This window comes from Lithobates pipiens, unplaced genomic scaffold, assembly GCF_037356315.1.
Source record: "Lithobates pipiens isolate NorthernLeopardFrog02 unplaced genomic scaffold, aLitPip1_a1.2 Scaffold_8, whole genome shotgun sequence".
In the NCBI taxonomy this organism is placed as follows: domain Eukaryota; kingdom Metazoa; phylum Chordata; class Amphibia; order Anura; family Ranidae; genus Lithobates; species Lithobates pipiens.
Window position 1 is genome coordinate 686,569,074 of NW_027507903.1, and position 22,422 is coordinate 686,591,495.

The 22,422-nt window shown below is 46.9% G+C and overlaps 1 long non-coding RNA gene across 1 annotated transcript; it reads right to left on the reverse strand.

Moving 5' to 3' along the window:
• Window positions 1–1,319: 1,319 nt before the first annotated feature.
• On the reverse strand, window positions 1,320–21,941 carry LOC143962219 (uncharacterized). The gene is made up of 3 exons (XR_013270651.1): window positions 21,817–21,941; window positions 6,700–6,789; window positions 1,320–3,438 (listed from the first exon to the last, which is right to left on the reverse strand). It is a non-coding gene; the product is annotated as an uncharacterized LOC143962219 (long non-coding RNA).
• Window positions 21,942–22,422: the final 481 nt, after the last annotated feature.

A 22,422-nucleotide genomic window follows, 5' to 3' on the forward strand; every position in this document is an offset into this window, starting at 1 on the left:
AACTTCCTTTTCTAGTCCCGTCGTACGTCATCACGTTCAAAATGAACAGACTTTAGAACGGACACTAGTCCGTTTGTGTGTGGACATGTCCGTTCATTTGGAAGTCCATCGGAACTCCGTCGGGAAGACCATCGGACCTTTTCTGCAGGAAAGTCCGGTTGTGTGTACGCGGCATGAGGCTTCCTGTTCATTTACAAACTGAATCATAGTAATCACAGTACTATGATTCAGCGATGAATGGACACAGAGGTGATTGGTACCGATCGCTCACTGTGTTCATTCAGGAAAGCAAGGGGCCAGTCAATTACATTCCCCTGTGTGCCTGGAGCAGCTGCCAGCAGATAAGGAGGGAAGCAGATGGAAGGGGTGCATGTGCAAGAAATAATCCCCTTGCAGAGCAGCCGGTGGGACGGAGAGGAGGTGAAGCTGTCAACGCTGCACAGGGAGACAGAAGAGGAGTGATGTCTGCAATAAGACAGTACAGCAGGTCCTCCTACTCGGCAGGTGCCTGGGCCTCCATTTTGAACTGATGGGTCCCGGGCCCACTACAGGAGGGCTGGCTGTACTGCCTTATCAGAGATCCTGACTACAACACTGATTTCCACCGGTACAACATATGGACCAATTTAATGTGCAATAAAATGACAGCCAGGGCAGTGATCAGCCATGGCAGCCTTTGTAGTCATAATCCACCAATAGCAGGAACATTTTGTACTCTACCCACCTCCACTCCAGCTATGTACATGGGCTGTCTCATTTACTTCTTTGAGGTTCAATATCTTTACCATCTTGGTCAGGCTGGGGGATGACATACCTCCCACTCATGTGCAAAGGCACTCATTTGCCCCCGGGCACCCGGCCTATGCCAGGAACGTACGCCGATCTGCACATGCACTCATACGGAGCTCAGTATAATAAATCCCTGTCATTTAAAACATGCGGACCAGGAAGATTCACCTGCAGAGAATGTGTGAAGAATGTCACATCCTGTGTATATGGCAGGGGTAGGCAACCTCGGCCCTCCAGCTGTGAAGGAATTACAAATCCCAATATGCCTCTAGGAGCCATGCCTGTGATTGTCAGGGTCTTGCAGTGTCTCATGGGACTTGTAGTTTCACCACAGCTGGAGGGCTGAGGTTGCCTACCCCTGGTATATGGCATAGTATGTCTCTTCTGAAATATAAAAAAAAAAACCCTTACTGTACATTTGTCTTCAAACCTGAGCAGCGTCAAATTTGATTGGCTGTTACAATATGCCCTCCCAGTCCCGTTGCACATGGCTGGCAGCTCACGAAGGTTGAATAAGATAAAAGTCGATATAAAGTCCAACGAATGGCAGTTTATTAATTTGGGAATGCGGTGAGTAACTATAGAAAGATTGGTTTGACATATGAACATTGTTACATTGTGACAGATGGGTCTCATTTGTGAACTGCTGCATATTCTGGTCATCTTTCCTGGCTCCAATCTCCGTCCCGGCAGATGTCTGTGTCCGGTGCACTGGCCTTCCATTCTGGGCTCTCTGGTTGGCCGTGAATCCTGGTGATAATTCTGATAAGAAGAGCAGTAATAACAATATGGCCGCCCCAACACAAGGGGAGAATCCGTGATCTCCACCTATAATCATGCCCCAATCCTGATCGTTTACAGCATTTGTCAGTGGACTTCACTGTCCATATCTGCGGTGAGGAACATTTACTGTAGGACACAGCCGGGAATACTTCATCAGGGGTCACACAATACCAATATCTAACCCATCGGGGGACACAATACCAATGTCCAACCCATCAGAGGACACAACACCAATGTCCAACCCATCAGAGGACACAATATCAATGTCCAACCCATCAGAGGACACAACACCAATGTCCAACCCATCAGAGGACACAACACCAATGTCCAACCCATCAGAGGACACAATACCAATGTCCAACCCATCAGAGGACACAACACCAATGTCCAACCCATCAGAGGACACAATACCAATGTCCAACCCATCAGAGGACACAACACCAATGTCCAACCCATCAGAGGACACAACACCAATGTCCAACCCATCAGAGGACACAATACCAATGTCCAACCCATCAGAGGACACAACACCAATGTCCAACACATGGGGGGGTCACAATACCAATGTCCATCACATCGGGGGACACAATACTAATGTCCAACACATCGGGAGACACAATACCAATTATATAACGGGACACAATACCAATGTCCATCACATCAGGGGACACAATGTCCAATACATCAGGGGACACAATGTCAATGTCCAATACATCAGGGGACACAATTCCAAACGATATCAGGGGGACGCAATGCCAATGTCCAACGCATCAGAGGACACAATGCCAATGTCAAACACATCAGGGGACACAATGCCAATGTCCAACACATCAGGGGACACAATGCCAATGTCCAACACATCAGGGGACACAATGACATCAGAGGACACAATGACAATGCCCAACAAATAGGGGACACATTTTGAGAGCCTCCATAGTAGGAGCACATACTGTATATAATAATGGATGGATTGAGGGCAGGTGAGCCTGGAGAGAACCCAATCCTCCTTAAAGGCACAGGGGTGCACTGGACACCCAGCAAATAGCACAATGGCAGCAAAGATGTCCAGTGAGCCCCCTAACTGAGGAGGAGTGGGCTCTCTCCAGGCATATCTACCCTCAATCCATCCATTATTATATATATGTGCTCCTACTATGGAGACTCTCAAAATGTATAGAGTTAGGACTGCATATGTCACCGGGGTGCCTTGTCGTGGCCTCTGCAGTTAATGCATGCATAATAAATCTTATTAATGTGAACTTCTGGACAGGACAATTCAGTTTGTGGCTGGTACGTTGAGCTTGGAAGTTCTTTGTTGTTGTTTGACACAATACCATAGTCCAACACATCAGAGGACACAATACCATTGTCCATAACTTTGGGGGACACAGTGCCACCATCTAACATATCAAGGGTCACAATACCATTGTCCAATTGGGGGACACAATAGCCGTTTCAAACACATCAGGGGACACAACACCCGTTCCCAACACATTGAACACACGGCCATTCTCCAACACATTGGGGAACACAATACCCTTTCCCAACACATTTGGGAACACAATACCATTGTCTACTATATGGGGGTTACACAATACCTTGAAAGTAGAGTACATGATGATAATCTCCAGCACATCAGGAGACGCAATGCAATTGTTCACCACATTGTCCAGCATACATTATGTCCTATATAGACCTTCACTCTCCACCAGCTATTGATGATGGCCAGAAATGGATCTTCACCCCCATTAGTTGGGATCCTATTCATGTTCTCTCTGTCATCTCCCGATACTCGATATGGAAACTAATTGTCTTCACAGGGGGATACGATTTTCTCTTCTTTCTCTTCTTTCCCTGGAGCTGCAGCTGAGATAATAAAAATGACAGACAGAATGAAAATATAATACTTTCTTTTACTTCATATATCAGAAGCATCAACAATATACACTCACCGCCCACTTTATTAGGTAAACCTGTTAATTTGCTTGGTAACACATATTGCTAATCAGCCAATCACAGGACAGCAACTCAATGCATTTAGGCATCTTGAAGTGGTGAGATTTTTCACGCACAACCAGCTCTTGGGTTTACTGGAGAATGGTGGGAAAGGAGAAAATATCCAGTGCACGGAAGTTGTGTGGAGGAAAATGCCTTGTTTTTTGTCAGAGGAGAATGGGCAGACTGGTTGGAGATTATAAAAAGGCAACAGTAACTCAAATAACCACTCTGTGCTCCCACGGTATGCAGAATACCATCTCTGAATGCACAACACATCCAACCTTGAAGCAGATGGGCTACAGCAGCAGAAGACAACACCGGGTGCCACTCCTGTCAGCTAAGAACAGGAAATTGAGTCTACAATTGGCACAGGATCACCAAAATTGGACAATAGAAGATTGGAAAAATGTTGCCTGGTCTGATGAGTCTGGATTTCAGCTGTGACATTCAGATGGTGGGCTCAGATTCATCCTGCCTTGTATCACTGGTTCATGCTGGTGGTGGTGGTGTAATGGTGTCGGGGATTTTGGCAAACTTTGGGCCTCTTAGTACCAATTGAGCATGGTTTAAACACCACGCCCCACCTGAGTATTGTTGCTGACCATGTCCACCCCTTTACAGTGTCCCCCATCTTCTGATGGCTGATCCTTCCAGCAGGATAATGCACCATGTCACAAAGCTCCAATCATCTCACCACTGGACAATGAGGTCCCTGTCCTCCAATCATCTCACCACTGGACAATGAGGTCACTGTCCTCCAATCATCTCACCACTGGACAATGAGGTCACTGTCCTCCAATCATCTCACCACTGGACAATGAGGTCACTGTCCCCCAATCATCTCACCACTGGACAATGAGGTCCCTGTCCTCCAATCATCTCACCACTGGACAATGAGGTCCCTGTCCTCCAATCATCCCACCACTGGACAATGAGGTCACTGTCCTCTAATCATCTCGCCACTGGACAATGAGGTCACTGTCCTCCAATCATCTCACCACTGGACAATGAGGTCCCTGTCCTCCAATCATCTCACCACTGGACAATGAGGTCACTGTCCTCCAATCATCTCACCACTGGACAATGAGGTCCCTGTCCTCCAATCATCTCGCCACTGGACAATGAGGTCCCCGTCCTCCAATCATCTCACCACTGGACAATGAGGTCCCTGTCCTCCAATCATCTCACCACTGGACAATGAGGTCCCTGTCCTCCAATCATCTCACCACTGGACAACGAGGTCCCTGTCCTCCAATCATCTCACCACTGGACAATGAGGTCACTGTCCTCCAATCATCTCACAACTGGACAATGAGGTCCCTGTCCTCCAATGGCCTCCACACTCACCACATCTCATCCAATAGCAGCCGACAAATCTGCAGCAACTGCGTGATGTTATAAAGTCACTATGGAGGAAAATCTCTGAGGAACATTTCCAACATCTTGTTGAATCTATGCCACCAAGAATGAAGGCAGTTCTGAAGGCAAAAAAGGGTCAAAACTGGTACTAGCAAGGAGTACCTAAGAAAGTGACCAGTGAGTGTACATTTTACCATTATGACACATTATAATATATCATCTATTCTTCTGCTAAGAAAAAAGAAAGAAGGGTGTGAGGTCAGGGGCATTCCTGAGGCCTTAAAAGACCTAGAATTCCCTGGGCACCTAGACTGAAATATTGGGTGATAACCTCACTCGTTAAGGGCATTGCTTGGGTTCTAAAATACCTAAGGCCACTAGACTGAAATGTGGGGTGATAAAGGAATAAGGTAAAGGGCACCAGCGCCTAGAGGCGATTCAGTTCGCATTGTGCGCTATATAAGTATTTCATTCATTCATTCATTCATTCACTGGGGTCCTAAAAGATCTGCACCCATCCTGATATTTAGACCAAAATATGAGGTGATAAGGGGGTGGGGTCAGGGACAGTGCTAGGTTCTAAAAGTCCTGTGGCCCTCAGCACATCTAGTAGGAAATGTGGGGTGATAAGGGGGTGAGGTCTAGGGCATTGCTGATGTCCTAAAATACCTGACGCCTCTAGGTCTCCTAGACTGAAATATGGGTTAATAAGCAAGTTAGGTGAGAGATTTACTGGAGTCTAAAAAGACTAGGGCCCCCCAACTTACATATTGGGTGATAATGGGGAGGTTAGGGGCATTGCTGGGGTTCTAAAAAAAAAAACTAGGTTCCTCAGGGCACCTACAGTATACTTAAAAAAATAGGGCGATAAAGGCAGAGAGGTCAAGGGCATTGCCAAGGTTCTAATAGACTGAATGAAATGGGGAATAAGGGGGTGAGGTCAGGACATTCATGGGTTCTAAAACACAGATGGCCCCAAAGATACCCTTTATGAAATATGGGATGATAAGGGGGGTAAGGTTAGGGCAATTGTTGAGGTCCAAAACAACCAGGGGCCCATAGGGCATGTAGCCTGAAATATGGGGTGTTAAGAGATTGAGGTTAGGGGCATTGCTAGAGTCCTAAAAGACCTGGGGTCTGCAGGAGCCAAGACTGGGTTGGGGTGATAAGGGGGTGAGGTTAGGAACAATACAGGGGTCCCGGGGCACCTAGACTGGAATGTGCTGATAAGGGGATGAGGTCAGGGGTCCCAGGGCACCTAGACTGGAATGTGCTGATAAGGGGGTGAGGTCAGGGGTCCATTGGGCACCTAGACTGGAATGTGCTGATAAGGGGATGAGGTCAGGGATCCCTTGGGCACCTAGACTGGAATGTGCTGATAAGGGGATGAGGTCAGGGGTCCATTGGGCACCTAGACTGGAATGTGCTGATAAGAGGATGAGGTCAGGGGTCCATTGGGCACCTAGACTGGAATGTGCTGATAAGGGGATGAGGTCAGGGGTCCATTGGGCACCTAGACTGGAATGTGCTGATAAGGGGATGAGGTCAGGGGTCCATTGGGCACCTAGACTGGAATGTGCTGATAAGGGGATGAGGTCAGGGGTCCATTGGGCACCTAGACTGGAATGTGCTGATAAGGGGATGAGGTCAGGGGTCCATTGGGCACCTAGACTGGAATGTGCTGCTATGGGGATGAGGTCGGTCCCTTAGGCACCTAGACTGAAATAGGGTGATCATAGGGTGAGACTATTTCCATGTCTTTGTTCTTACCGGCCAGCCGTAAGCGTACAACCAGGATGACCAGGAACAGGACAATACCAATCACTGTACAAACCGCGACCGTTCTCCTAATCCTGGAACCTGAGGAAAGGCAAGGGAACATCATTTAGGAGGGAGCATGACATTGTCTGCTGTTTACATTGTACCAGAAAAAAGTCACAGAGGTCCAAGCGCTCAACTCACTGGGAGCCATCAGTCAGAAGACTCGGATGGGAGTTATAGTCACCCAGATATTGGCACATAGACCTATCCGATCTCTGTATTTCACACAATTGTCACATCCTAGAGATTAATAATTTAATAATTCTACAATTCTCTGCAGATTGGAGAAAATGGATGTCTACTTATCTGGAGTCTCCTAATTCCATGGGATTCCTGTGTCCCTACCTTCTTTCTCAGGAGAGGCAAAAATTTCCAATTCTTTCATTGAAAAGTTACCCATCTGTTCACATTGCCACACTATTGCTGAGGACTACACCCTGAGGAGACGTGTTGACCCACCTTGTCCCTGGAGGCTCTATGTGCCTTTGGAGGGCAGGGGGTGCTACATTTTTGGCATCTGATGTGAGGGCTCAACCTTACTTTTGTCCTCGTTGACCCAGAAACACACATAAATTGCACAAAGATTCATTTTTATTTCCTTTGGAGTGTGCAGAACACCATCTAAAGCCTGATGCCCTGTACACACGATTGGTTTTCCCATCGGAATAAACTCTGAAGGTTTTTCCGAAGGAATTCCAATGGAATTCCGCTCAAGCTGTCTTGCATACACATGGTCACACCAAATTCCGACCGTCAAGAACGCGGTGACGTACAACACGTACGACGGCACCATAAAAAGGAAGTTCAATAGCCACTGCGTCGGAAGAGCATACAGACGAGCAGTTTTTTCCGTCTCAAAAATTTAGAACATGTTCTCTGTCTAAGTCCATCTGAATTTTCGATGGAAAAAGTCAGATGGGGCATACACACGGTCGGAATATACCATGAAAAGCTCCCATCGGATTTTTTCTGTGGGAATGTCCGACCGTGTGTACACGGCATGAGAGATTTTAACATCATCCTAAGAATTGTGGGGAAGAGTCTTTTTTTATTTTTTTTTATTTTAAGAGCGCTGTCTGGTTTTGTCACTTTTGGCAACACTGACTGATTTAAAACTGGACTCAAGAAGATGCAAGGCACCTCATTGGAAGGATGAAGGGTTCCAGAGCATACCAGACCAATCAGCAATTTGGGAGAAGTAAAAAGTGAATTGTAGCCTGTGTGAACTGGATGATGCAGACGAGCTACTGCAACTGACCTTCAGGTGAAGGAGGAGAGAAGCATGATGGCATTCACCAACCCCAATGCATCCTTTTCAGCCATTGATAGTTTCTGTCCCAGGGATCACCATCTGGTTGGCTGTGCAGTGTCACCAGATCACGGATACCGGCATACTAATGCGACCTAGGGGAAGCTTGGCGATGTACACTATGAGAGGCTATGAGATCATCTGGTAGTTTGCTGTCTCTGCTCTCCAAGCTGTAACTAGGAATGAGCTGAACATACCTGGGTTCTGTTTGAGGTTGGTGAACATTAGATACATTCAGATACAGAATCAGAACCCCATTGAACTCAATAGGAGTCAAATGTTAAAAATCTGTTCTGGTCATTTTCTCCTGGCAATGACACCTCCAGCCTTGTCACCCCAGCTGTTAAGAGTGGATTGGACCTCAGGTATGGCTGTTGCTGAACATCCTGCTACCACCAAGTTTACTCTTACTGCTACAGACAGTGTCCAGACCGCATCAGACATGGATAGTTCCTCATGAGCCGCTGTGGTAGATCCCTACAATGCACCCTATCAGTGCCAGAGTGCATAGGCTGCAAGATCACCAGAGGTAAGTAAGCCCATTGGGGTGATGGAAGGAGGATTTGGTAGTGACAGGGCTACTTCTGCTCAACCTCAGTTAGTGCCTGCCCACAGTGTGTGATTCTAACATTCAGACAGATCAGGAATCAAAGATATGGGATTCAGTGTCCTTTGTGGGTTGGTGGTCAGATCAGACTTTGAAGAATCAGTAGAGTATGAAATATCATCTTGCTATTGCCCCTGCCCTAAAGAGCCACGTGTAGGTGCACCATTGATCATTCCCTCACCTCTGCCCTCTGCTGGATATGAAAAAAAGTTGACAAGCCTGCTAACGATACCTCCTCAAGCTGCTGAGTGCTAAAGGTAGAGATGAGCTCAGACATGTTCAGATCCTGGTCCAAACCCACTTGAGCAAGCCCACCAAGAAGTTGTCATTGTATTGAGCCAACCATCATTAGCTAGGACATTCCCTGCCCTGTAGCTGTATGTATACAAGGGTTGTGCAGTTGTGCTAAAGACGGGAATGCCTTGACTGCAGATGATTGCCCCCCTACAGTGACAGCTTCTTGGTGGGCTTGCTCAAGTGGGTTTGTCTAGAATTTGAACACCCCCCCCCCCCCCCAACTTATCCCTAGTCAGAGGTTACAAAAGTTGCTGGGATCCCCGTTAGAAAAATCCCCAGAGTCTTGTGTTCTCTCTGGATGTAGACACCCAAGAAAACTGCCCAGATTGTCTTGGCTGCAGAGGGTTGGGATCAGAAAGGAGGGGAAAGACTATGGAATGTTATATCTGTAGTGATAGCCCCTGTAGGGGCTGCTGGTAGTTGTGGTCTGTCTGTCACCCTGCCCAGCCAGGCACATGTTTTTTTTCAGTTACTCCCAGACAGGAAACAGTCCATGCACTTTGTTATTTTTATTGGGGAAATTCAACTTGGGTGGGGATGGGGTAAATATTAGATGCCCAGTTGATCAAAAGACAATGTAGGGAATTAAACTATATACATCTCCAGTATATACAATTTCCTCTCTTCCTCCAGCATATCATTTGATTACTGACCTCACTCTCAGTACAAACTTACTTGCAGATTATCACTCCCCCAGGACCAGCTAGCACTGAACTGCAGGCCTGACGCTGGCTCAGTCAGGCCCAAAGCAATTGTCCCTGCAAATTCAGATTGAGAATCGGTCAGGGCTCTTCAAAATAGTCCAGGCAGCTCGACCTCTCCTCTCCTCCTTCCCTTCCAGAAGTTTCCAGCATGTTCTGGATAAAAGTGGGAGGTCTCAGGGAAGCTGCCTGTGAGTCACCCAGCTCTGCCTGAGTCACTCCCAACCCAGAATCAAAACAAACATGCTTGGCTGCCAGCCAAACCTGAAATTGTATCTACACTACAGAAGACCTGACTACTATACTCTTTTGGCACACTAGAGGGTGCTACATATCTGTCTTTGACTGAGAAAGTGGGAGATAGCAGGGAGAAGAAACCTGGCTGATATGACTTATTTGGGAAAGGTGCTGCAATTTTCTATGATATGAGGACAAGTATAATAATTGTGTAGACACATGGAGCTCTGGTCACCATATATATACACCAATAGGAAGGTGATTTGAAGTAAAGCACTGCCATATCTATAGACCACGCATGTGGGGTGGTGCTGCATGGTGCAGATGAATGTATTGAATGGAATGGCAACATTACAAAAATTCTAGCAGTCTATATAAGTCCCTGCCCCTAAGTATTGGCACACATCTTGCCAGAGGCTAGTGTGGCCAGAGAAACCCCACTTACTAGGGAAAGTAACTAGCGGTAGAGAAAGGTTCCTCATGAGGAGAGAGAGGTTAGGAACTTGCTAACTTGGAAGAGGTCTCGCCTCTTGGGACCGGACTGGCCAACACATAGTGGACACCATTGTAAAAAAAAAATATAGGGACACTTTTTTGTCTGCGGGCATAGTCTTATTATAATTAGGGGGCGGGGCATTTGTTTATAGAAGTAGTGGATGAAGGGAACCATGGCGAAAAATGGGCACGGTTTAAGCTAGATAGTGGGCGTGGCTTAAAGAGACGTGACTCAATAGGTGGCGTGGTTAGAGTCTGATATGAATGAGGGATGGAAGGGAGAAACAAAGGGAGAAAGAGAACGAATGAATGAAAAAAGAAAGAAAGGGATGGAGGGACAGCAGGCCCAGATCCTACACCACAATAGAAATGTGTATTTCAGAAGATTTAACAATCAGCAGATAAAGATACTCCAAACACACTTCAATCATCCCGGCACCATGGTTCTTATGGTGTCAGGATGATTGAAGCACATTATTTATATTATTACATTGTAATATAAAATGAAATCATTCAACTCACCATAATAAGAATCAGTGGGAGCCTTGAGTGTGTCACTTGCCACCAGATGCCATCAGCTGTCCCCAACAGAGTCCCTCCTTACATCAGGCCTTCCCAGCGGAGTCCCTCCTTACATCAGGCCTTCCCAGCAGAGTCCCTCCTTACACCAGGCCTTCCCTGCGGAGTCCCTCCTTGCACCAGGCCTTCCCAGCGGAGTCCCTCCTTACACCAGGCCTTCCCAGCGGAGTCCCTCCTTACATCAGGCCTTCCCAGCGGAGTCCCTCCTTACACCAGGCCTTCCCAGCGGAGTCCCTCCTTACATCAGGCCTTCCCAGCGGAGTCCCTCCTTACATCAGGCCTTCCCAGCGGAGTCCCTCCTTACATCAGGCCTTCCCTGCGGAGTCCCTCCTTACATCAGGCCTTCCCAGCGGAGTCCCTCCTTACATCAGGCCTTCCCAGCAGAGTCCCTCCTTACATCAGGCCTTCCCAGCAGAGTCCCTTCTTACATCAGGCCTTCCCAGCAGAGTCCCTCCTTAGGCTGGATTCACACCTATGCATTTTTGGTGCATGTTGCAGATTTGCACTACAGTCCATTCACCATGGTTTCCTATGGATCACGTTCAGTAGTGCAAATCTGCAAAATGCAAAAAAGCACTAAAAATGCATAGGTGTGAATCCAGCCTTACATCAGGTGTCCCCAACGGAGTCCCTCCACACATCAGACATTCCCAGCAGAGTCCCTCCTTACATCCGGTGTCCCCCAGTGGAGCGCTCCCCTTAAATCAGGTATTCCCCAGCAGTGGAGACTCTCTCCGCCACCATAACAGAACACCAGATCGATCTAATTAACAGTCAGAGTGGAACAAAATAGGCGGAGCCGGCCATGTGGCTGCCAATAGAAATTGGACTGCAGCTCAGCCCACCCCTGCCCCTTTCCATTCAGGTCACAGACAGACTGGCAGAGGGGCGGGAGAAGAGCGGTGCCGCAGCTCAATTTAAATTGGCAGCCATCCGGCCTCTGGGCATTCTGGTCTTCAGGAAAATGGCAGCCAGTGGAGACATTGTCTCTGCCAGGCGCGGACCACTGACAGCGGTGAAAAAAAAAAAAAGAAAATTTGGGAAAACAAGGATTTCCCGGGAATCGTGAAAAACGGGGAAAAAGTCTAAATCCCGGGAATGTCCAGAACAGTTGGCAATTATGGTCAACAGCATCTGTTGCAGAGGGTAAAGTGCAGTCTGGCCGATCCGGTCCCAAGAGGTGAGACCTCTTCCAACTTAGCAAGTCCCTTACCTCTACCTCCTCATGAGGATCCTTTTCCTACCGCTAGTTACTTTCCCTAGCAAGCGGGGTTTCTCTGACTACACCAGCCTCTCGCAAAATGTGTGCCAACACTTAGGGGCAGGGACTTATATAGACCCTGCTATCCCAGGATGGCCACTATTCGGTCACATGGCTGCAGCCAAAACACTGCTCCACTGACCCAGGAAACCATAGAGAAACTATTTTCCCCTGACTTCCTCTCCAGGCTGTGACACCACTAGGATTGGACACCACCTACAGGGCAGAAAACAGACTGCATCTGTCTACAGGCTTTATATGCCAGTTCAAATACTAGACCCCCCCAGTACTATTGGCATATCTCCCAACTTTCTGAGATGGGAATGAGGAACAACTATTAGCAAAATGATGTAGGTATAGGACACACCCACCTGCCACACCTCCCTTAAGGAGAATTGTACAAAAAAAAAAAGATTGGCTAAATCCACAAGTGCTTTTTTTTTACCACTATTCCTTTATATTGGCTTTTGAAATTGGCAAATGTAGCAATTTAGAAATCAGATGAAAGGTGGGAAACACTTCTTGATAAATAAGTAGTGCATTTTTTATACAACCATATAGATCAGATCTACACGAGGGACACATGAGGAGGAAAGAGGGACAGATGGACTTTGTTCCAAATGAGGCACAGTCCCTCAAAATCAGGGACAGTTGGGGGCTATGCTGTTGGTAACTGATTTTTTTGCTTTAATATTTTGGAGGACACAGCCAGGTTTTGTTCAATAGTAACAAAGGAGCGATGTGTACAGATGGGCACCAGTTCCATTTAGATGCAAGAAATGGAGTTTGTCTCTAACGCAACACTCCTGGGAGAACGGGTGAGGACCCAGGACACCCAAGACACCCATGGACCAGGCAGAATCCAGATGAGGACAAAAGTAGCAAAAGAAATGGTCGGCGGGACTTTTAAAGATGCATATGTCTGTCAGGAGGCAATCGAAACCAAAAAGGATTAGTTAAAGTTAAAACAATATTAGTCATAAAACAGATGACCAGAATTGATACTCACGATGAGAAGATTGAACAGATGCTTGGATGTACAAAGCAACGACGCGTTTCACAGTTAAAATTACTGCTTCTTCTGGTCTTTTTTTTAAAGAGTAATTCCAGGCATACAATTACCCCCGAGGGGGTAATTTCAACATAGGGGGCGCAGGAGGAGAGACCTAGTTCCCCCCTTTGCTTACCGGAGGATCTACTGCTTTTTGGCCTGGAGGAGAAGGAGGAAGTGATGGCTCCTGACACAGCAAGGCAGTGGGTGCTCAATACAGCCCCCAGTGGTGACACATAGGCATGACAAAATTATATACCCTCTAAAGAAACACATGGAGGAGCTGCTCGTAAGGTGAAAAACACATGAACTGGGTGCAACCGTTCTTATCTAGCTGGCCAAAGACAAACATCAAATCCTCTCTGTTCTGCACCGACAGACCAACCCACCCAGGCGCTATGTTACTCCTTCTGGAGTTTTTGCTTCTCTGCATGAATTAGATTTTACAGATCATATGTTCCATGGAAAGAGCCTAACATCCTGCAATATCTGAGAGGCATTACCAGGGTTTTCCATTCAGATAACAGAGCCCATGGCTGGGGGAGAGCCAAATGCTGGTGTGGGTTGGCCCTCTAGTAAGTGGCTTTCCATATGGTGGTGGTTCCTCACATGTCATTGTGGATCACAGAGGTGTCGTCACTCAACCTATTTGAATATACGCTTTATCCAGAGACTGTACTAGTTTAACAAATTGTATACCATACCCACGTTGGATGTTATTTACCTTCCGGTCTGCATGACCTGGTTGGACTCATTGTGGGTGCAGTGTTTTTTTTTTTTTTTTTTATTGTTTATTGTGTTTATCTCACCCAAACTGCAGCCCTTTTCTAGTTCTTTGGGTTTTAAGGTAACGCAGTTTTCTGTTTTCCATTATATACTTAAAAGGAGAAATTCATAAGAAAATCCAAAGATATTTCTTAGAAAACTCCACTTACCTTCCCGCCACAGAGTTAGCTGCGATAAACCCAATCTTCACCCTTCACTGTGGGCTCTGAAACCTTCAGGAGCAGGGGAACCTAGAGGTTATCCCGCAATCCTGGACCTGCAATGGCACCCTGCAAGTAAAAACTTGATGGCCTTACTACCGAAAAGTACTGGATCCCAGGGTCCAGCTCTCTAAAAAGAGAAGCATTTGCAAGCAAACCCTTGTTTCTTCGGACATGAGGCCCGGGTACCATTCCTTAGGCCCATCAAAGAACACTCGGAATGGATCCGGTCAGCATGGCTAGCCCCAGCGAGGATTGCTTCCAGTGGAGCTCAGCACAGCACATCTTTACTAATGATCAACACCTTAGACCAGTGATTCTCAACCAGGGTTCCATGGAACCCTAGGGTTCCTCCAAAGGTTGCTAGGGGTTCCTTCAGCATTGGGCAATTTCTGCCTCTCAGATAAGTTCCCACTGACACCATTGATCTTTTTAGCTATCTGTAAGGAGGTTATTCTTCCCAATGACCACAAATCTAAGGACCATTCTTCCCACTGACCATCACAAGTTGTAGATTTCTCTAACCTAGCAGGGGTTCCCCAGGACCGGAGAACAATTTCAAGGGTTCCTCTGTGTTGAAAAGGTTGAGAAAGGCTGCCTTAGACACTGACGAAAGGTACTCCCAGTAGTGGGAGGGGTTATATAGGGAGTGCACTTCTGGTCTTAGGGTGTGCCAGTGTCCGTCACGTAAAGGTGGCCTATTAACCCACATAGTAACTACTATGGCTCTGTGTCCCCTGATAGTATCAACAAGAAAGTATTATACAAACAATATATATATATATATATATATACACACACACATGCTCACCCAAATAATCTGAAATTGATCGTGTCACAGCATTAAGGAGAGAAAACAGCATTTTGCGACAAATAGGCGATAGAGTCACCTGGATGGTCTTACATAGTTAGTAAGGTTGAATAAAGACACCAGTCCATCCTGAGTGAGCGCACATGTCTACATTGCATCTCATTATTATTTAAGGTACCCCTACAGCACTGTCAATTTACACACACATCACACACTCACATTGGTCCCTACCCTCAAGGAGCCCACAATCTGAGGTCCTCTACTCACATTCATATACTAGGGCCAATTTTTTGGACAGAAACCAATTAACCTTCCTGCATGTCTTTGGAGTGTGGGAGGAATCTTGAGTACCCGGAGGAAACCCGCAAAGGCACAGGGAGAACATGCAAACTCCAGGCAGGTAGTGACGTGGTTGGGATTTGAACCAGCAACCCTTTTTACTGCTAGGGTGAGAGTGCTAACCACTACACCACTGTGTCACCTGTTTTGTGGATGTTGAACCATGTATGTGGGTAAGAAAGATCTAAAATGTAGTAACACATGTGTAGTAAAGTGTGCCACCATCCCAGAATACAGCATTTAAGATTAACTGTGTATATACATATACATACCATAATATATATATATATATATATATATATATATATATATATATATATATATATATATATACACACACACATACTATAACACATACTATAACTATATTTTATATATATATATATATATATATATATATATATATATATATATATATATATATATATATATATATATACACACACATACATATACACACAACCACACCTAGCAGGTATACACACAGTTAATCTTAAATGCTCTAATCTGGGATGTTAGTGCACTTTACTACACACAGGGGGTCCCCGACTTAGGAACGCCCGACTTACGAACCGCTCCTACTTACGAACAGGGCGCTGCAGGGACCCTTTGCCATTCCGCGCAGACCACTTGCCGTTCTGCGGATGCGCGGCCAGACGGAGCCTCGGAAAAGTCTGTAATTTCCCGCGCATGCGCAGAACGGCATTCAGCGGGACATCGGAAATGTCCATAATTGTCGCTCTGCGCAAGCGCGGCCGACTTACGAACATTTCCGAATTACAAACAGGGGGAGAGTCCCTAACGGGTTTGTAACCCGGGGACCCCCTGTATGCGTTACTACACTTTAGATGCTTCTTTCTGTACATGGTTCAACAGCCACAGGACCATCCATGCGACTCTGACATTGCCTTTTTGTCACAAAATGCAGTTTGCTCTCCTCGATGCTGTGACATGATCAATGTCACCTTATTTGGGTGAGCGTTATATATATATATATATATATATATATATATATATATATATATATATTTTTTTTTTTTTTTTTTTTTTTTTTCATTGTTTGTATAATATTTTCTGTCTCATACTAATGTCAATTTTTTTTGTAACTTGAACTATATAGATGCATGGGAAACAGCCCTGAAGAAGCAGTCATTTTAACTGTGAGGTTTCGGAGCCCACCGTGAAGGGTGAAGATTGGGTTTATCTCTGATAACCCTGCGGTGGGAATGTAAGTGGAGTTTTCTAAGAAATATCTTTGGATTTTCTTATGAATTTCTCCTTTAAGTATACAATGGAATACAGAAAAGACCTTAAAAACTCAAAGAACTAGAAATGGGCTGCAGTTTGGGTGAGATAAACACAATAAACAGTAAAAATATTAAAAGAAAACAACACCCACAATGAGTCCAACCAGGTCATGCAGACCAGAAGGTAAATAACATCCAACGTGGGTATGGTATACAATTAGCTAAACTATCACTGTCTCTGGATAAAGGGTATATTCAAATAGGTTGAGTGAAGACACCTCTGTGATCCACAATGACATGTGAGGAACCACCACCATATGGAAAGCCGCTTACCAGAGGACCAACCCACACCAGCATTTGGCTCTAACCCAGCCACGGTCTATATAATGTTGTCATGCCTATGTGTCACCACTGGGGGCTGTATTGAGCACTCACCGCCTTGCTGTGTCAGGAGCCATCACTTCCTCCAAAAAGCAGCAGATCCTCCGGTAAGCAAATGGAAGGGAGGGGGACTAGGTCTCTCCTCCTGCGCCCCCTATGTTGAAATTACCCCCTCGGGGAGTAATTGTATGCCTGGAATTACTCTTTTTTTTAAAAAACAGCCCTGAAGAAGCAGTAATTTTAACTGTGAAACGCGTTGGTTGCTTTGTACATCCAAGCATCTGTTCAATCTTCTCATCGTGAGTATCAGTTCTGGTCATCTGTTTTGTGACTAATATTGTTTTAACTTGTATAGTTTTTGTAATAAATTATTATTATTTTTTTTCTAAAAATCCTTTATGGTTTCGCTTGCTTCTTGACAGACATATGCAGCTTTAAAAGTCCCGCCCACCATTAAAGGGACAGGCTTTTATCTGTTCCCTTTAACATTTTCTTTTGCTATCTTACATGAATGTGGATGCAATACTCTGCCTCTAGATTCTGTCCACAAAAGTTTCTTTATATGAGGACAGAAGTACTTCTAGTCTTCACAGATGAAGAACCTTTCATCGGATCCGGCAAAGATCAGATCCCGGCGGTGAGACGCGTGTGGGAAGCGGTAACTGAACATAATTATCACTATCTACGGCCTTTTTATTACATTAGTGGCCACCGCTGAGCCGCACCTCCCAACTTTATTGAGATGGGAATGAGGGACACCTATCAGCAAAAGCATGCAGGCATAGGACACCTCCTCCTTAAAGGGGAATTGTACAAAAAAAAAAAACAAGATTGGTTAAACCCACAAGGGCTTTTTTGTACCACTACTGTTCCTTTATATCGGCTTTTGGAATTTACAAATGCAGCAATTTAGAAATCAGGTGAAAGGTTTAGTGCTGGAAAACAGTTTTTTAATAGATAAAAAGTGCATTTTATATACAACTACATAGATCAGACCAACATGAGGGACAAATCAGGAGGGAAGAGGGACAGAGGGACATTGCTCCTAATCAGGGACAGTACCTCCAAATCAGGCACAGTTGGGCGCTATAGCTGAGGTTTTTATACCTTGTTGGTTGACAACCACTTCCTTATACCAGGACCCGAGTACATGAGAACCGTATTAGACATCAAGTCACATCTCTGCATCCGGGACTTTGTGGTTCAATATTACCTCCAGAACACTCACATCAGTCTCTGCACCCGAGGAGCTTACACTCCAATATCACACACTATTATTATTATACATTTATATAGCTCTGACATATACTGCAGTGCTGTATAGAGATCACTGAGCCAGTCACATCAGTCTCTGTACAGAGGAGCTTACACTCTAATGTCCCCTCCCCCCACAGTCACATCACTCTCTGTACAGAGGAGCTTACACTCTAATGTCCCCTCCCCCACAGTTACATCAGTCTCTGTACAGAGGAGCTTACACTCTAATGTCCCCTCCCCCACAGTCACATCAGTCTCTGTACAGAGGAGCTTACACTCTAATGCCCCCTCCCCCACAGTCACATCAGTCTCTGTACAGAGGAGCTTACACTCTAATGCCCCCTCCCCCACAGTCACATCAGTCTCTGTACAGAGGAGCTTACACTCTAATGCCCCCTCCCCCCCCACAGTCACATCAGTCTCTGTACAGAGGAGCTTACACTGTAATGTCCCCCCCCCCACAGTCACATCAGTCTCTGTACAGAGGAGCTTACACTCTAATGTCCCCTCCCCCCACAGTCACATCAGTGTCTGTACAGAGGAGCTTACACTCTAATGTCCCCTCCCCCACAGTCACATCAGTCTCTGTACAGAGGAGCTTACACTCTAATGTCCCCTCCCCCCCACAGTCACATCAGTCTCTGTACAGAGGAGCTTACACTCTAATGTCCCCTCCCCCACAGTCACATCAGTCTCTGTACAGAGGAGCTTACACTCTAATGTCCCCTCCCCCACAGTCACATCAGTCTCCGTACCAGAGGAGCTTACACTCTAATGTCCCATCCCCCCACAGTCACATCAGTCTCTGTACAGAGGAGCTTACACTCTAATGTCTCCCCCCACATCATTCTCTGTACAGAGGAGCTTACACTCTAATGTCCCCTCCCCCAACAGTCACATCAGTCTCTGTATAGAGGAGCTTACACTCTAATATCCCCCCCCCACAGTCACACCAGTCTCTACACAGAGGAGCTTACACTCTAATGTCCCCCCCCCCCCCACAGTCACATCAGTCTCTGTACAGAGGAGCTTACACTCTAATGTCCCCCCCACAGTCACATCAGTCTCTGTACAGAGGAGCTTACACTCTAATGTCCTCCCCCACAGTAACATCAGTCTCTGTACAGAGGAGCTTACACTCTAATGTCCTCCCCCACAGTCACATCAGTCTCTGTACAGAGGAGCTTACACTCTAATGTCCCCTCCCCCACAGTCACATCAGTCTCTGTACAGAGGAGCTTACACTCTAATGTCCCCTCCCCCACAGTCACATCAGTCTCTGTACAGAGGAGCTTACACTCTAATGTCCTCCCCCACAGTCACATCAGTCTCTGTACAGAGGAGCTTACACTCTAATGTCCCCTTCCCCCCACAGTCACATCAGTCTCTGTACAGAGGAGCTTACACTCTAATGTCCCCTCCCCCACAGTCACATCAGTCTCTGTACAGAGGAGCTTACACTCTAATGTCCCCTCCCCCACAGCCACATCAGTCTCTGTACAGCGGAGCTTACACTCCAATGTCCCCTCCCCCACAGTCACATCAGTCTCTGTACAGAGGAGCTTACACTCTAATGTCCCCTCCCCCACAGCCACATCAGTCTCTGTACAGAGGAGCTTACACTCGAATGTCCCCTCCCCCACAGTCACATCAGTCTCTGTACAGAGGAGCTTACACTCTAATGTCCCCTCCCCCACAGCCACATCAGTCTCTGTACAGAGGAGCTTACACTCTAATGTCCCCTCCCCCCCCCCCACAGTCACATCAGTCTCTGTACAGAGGTGCTTACACTCTAATGTCCCCTCCCCCCCCCCCACAGTCACATCAGTCTCTGTACAGAGGAGCTAACACTCTAATGTTCCCTCCCCCCACAGTCACATCAGTCTCTGTACAGAGGAGCTTAAACTCTAATGTCCCCTCCCCCACAGTCACATCAGTCTCTTTACAGAGGAGCTTACACTCTAATGTTCCCTCCCCCACAGTCACATCAGTCTCTGTACAGAGGAGCTTACACTCTAATGTCCCCTCCCCCCCCACAGTCACATCAGTCTCTGTACAGAGGAGCTTACACTCTAATGTCCCCTCCCCCCACAGTCACATCAGTCTCTGTACAGAGGAGCTTACACTCTAATGTCCCCTCCCCCACAGCCACATCAGTCTCTGTACAGCGGAGCTTACACTCCAATGTCCCCTCCCCCACAGTCACATCAGTCTCTGTACAGAGGAGCTTACACTCTAATGTCCCCTCCCCCACAGCCACATCAGTCTCTGTACAGAGGAGCTTACACTCGAATGTCCCCTCCCCCGCAGTCACATCAGTCTCTGTACAGAGGAGCTTACACTCTAATGTCCCCCCCCACAGTCACATCAGTCTCTGTACAGAGGAGCTTACACTCGAATGTCCCCTCCCCCGCAGTCACATCAGTCTCTGTACAGAGGTGCTTACACTCTAATGTCCCCTCCCCCCCCCCCACAGTCACATCAGTCTCTGTACAGAGGAGCTAACACTCTAATGTTCCCTCCCCCCCACAGTCACATCAGTCTCTGTACAGAGGAGCTTAAACTCTAATGTCCCCTCCCCCACAGTCACATCAGTCTCTTTACAGAGGAGCTTACACTCTAATGTTCCCTCCTCCACAGTCACATCAGTCTCTGTACAGAGGAGCTTACACTCTAATGTTCCCTCCCCCACACTCACATCAGTCTCTGTACAGAGGAGCTTATACTCTAATGTCCCCTCCCCCACAGCCACATCAGTCTCTGTACAGCGGAGCTTACACTCTAATGTCCCCTCCCCCACAGTCACATCGGTCTCTGTACAGAGGAGCTTACACTCTAATGTCCCCTCCCCCACAGTCACATCAGTCTCTGTACAGAGGAGCTTACACTCTAATGTCCCCTCCCCCCCACAGTCACATCAGTCTCTGTACAGAGGAGCTTACACTCTAATGTCCCCTCCCCCCACAGTCACATCAGTCTCTGTACAGAGGAGCTTACACTCTAATGTCCCCTCCCCCACAGCCACATCAGTCTCTGTACAGCGGAGCTTACACTCCAATGTCCCCTCCCCCACAGTCACATCAGTCTCTGTACAGCGGAGCTTACACTCCAATGTCCCCTCCCCCACAGCCACATCAGTCTCTGTACAGCGGAGCTTACACTCTAATGTCCCCTCCCCCACAGTCACATCGGTCTCTGTACAGAGGAGCTTACATTCTAATGTCCCCCCCCCCCCACAGTCACATCAGTCTCTGTACAGAGGAGCTTACACTCTAATGTCCCCTCCCCCACAGTCACATCAGTCTCTGTACAGAGAAGCTTACACTCTAATGTCCCCTCCCCCCACAGTCACATCAGTCTCTGTACAGAGGAGCTTACACTCTAATGTCCCCTACCCCCCACAGTCACATCAGTCTCTGTACAGAGGAGCTTACACTCTAATGTCCCCTCCCCCCACAGTCTCCTCAGTCTCTGGCATGTGGAGTGTGTGTACAGACAGAACACTGACCTGGGTCTGGTGGGTCTCCTGGTCTCGGGGGATCGGGGGGTCTCGGGGGCTCAGTCATCCCTCCGTCTCTCTGATGTCAGTGATCTGGATGGAACATTCTCAGTGCTTTTCATCTCATTATGTGACCACAGGAAGATACAGACAGGACGTGGTCAGACGTTGTGTGGTCACCCCTGAAGTCTCATCCTTCTCACAGTGGCCAGGAAATGAGAGCGCTGAGTATGGCGGCCGCCTCATCCCTTTAGACCTGAACACATATGAATTACTCGGGTTCTCTGGCTGATGAAGGTGGTAATGAAGCACTCGGTGCCTTATCTGCATTTAATGAGCCTCAGAACCCGAGTAATTCAAAGGTGTTCGGGTTTAAAGGGATGAGGGGCGACTCTAGCGCTGAGGTCTGTCTTAGACATGTGCATTCGTTTTCGTCCGAATGCATTTTCGTCCGAATTTCAGTTATTTTCGTTTATCGTTTTGACAAACGATAACGAAAGCACAGAATCCGAAAAACGAAAGATCCAACATAAATAAATTCTTTATTTTCGTTTTCATTGTTACAACCAGGGCTCGAGTCCTGCGGGAACGCGTGGGAACGGCGTCCCCGCACTT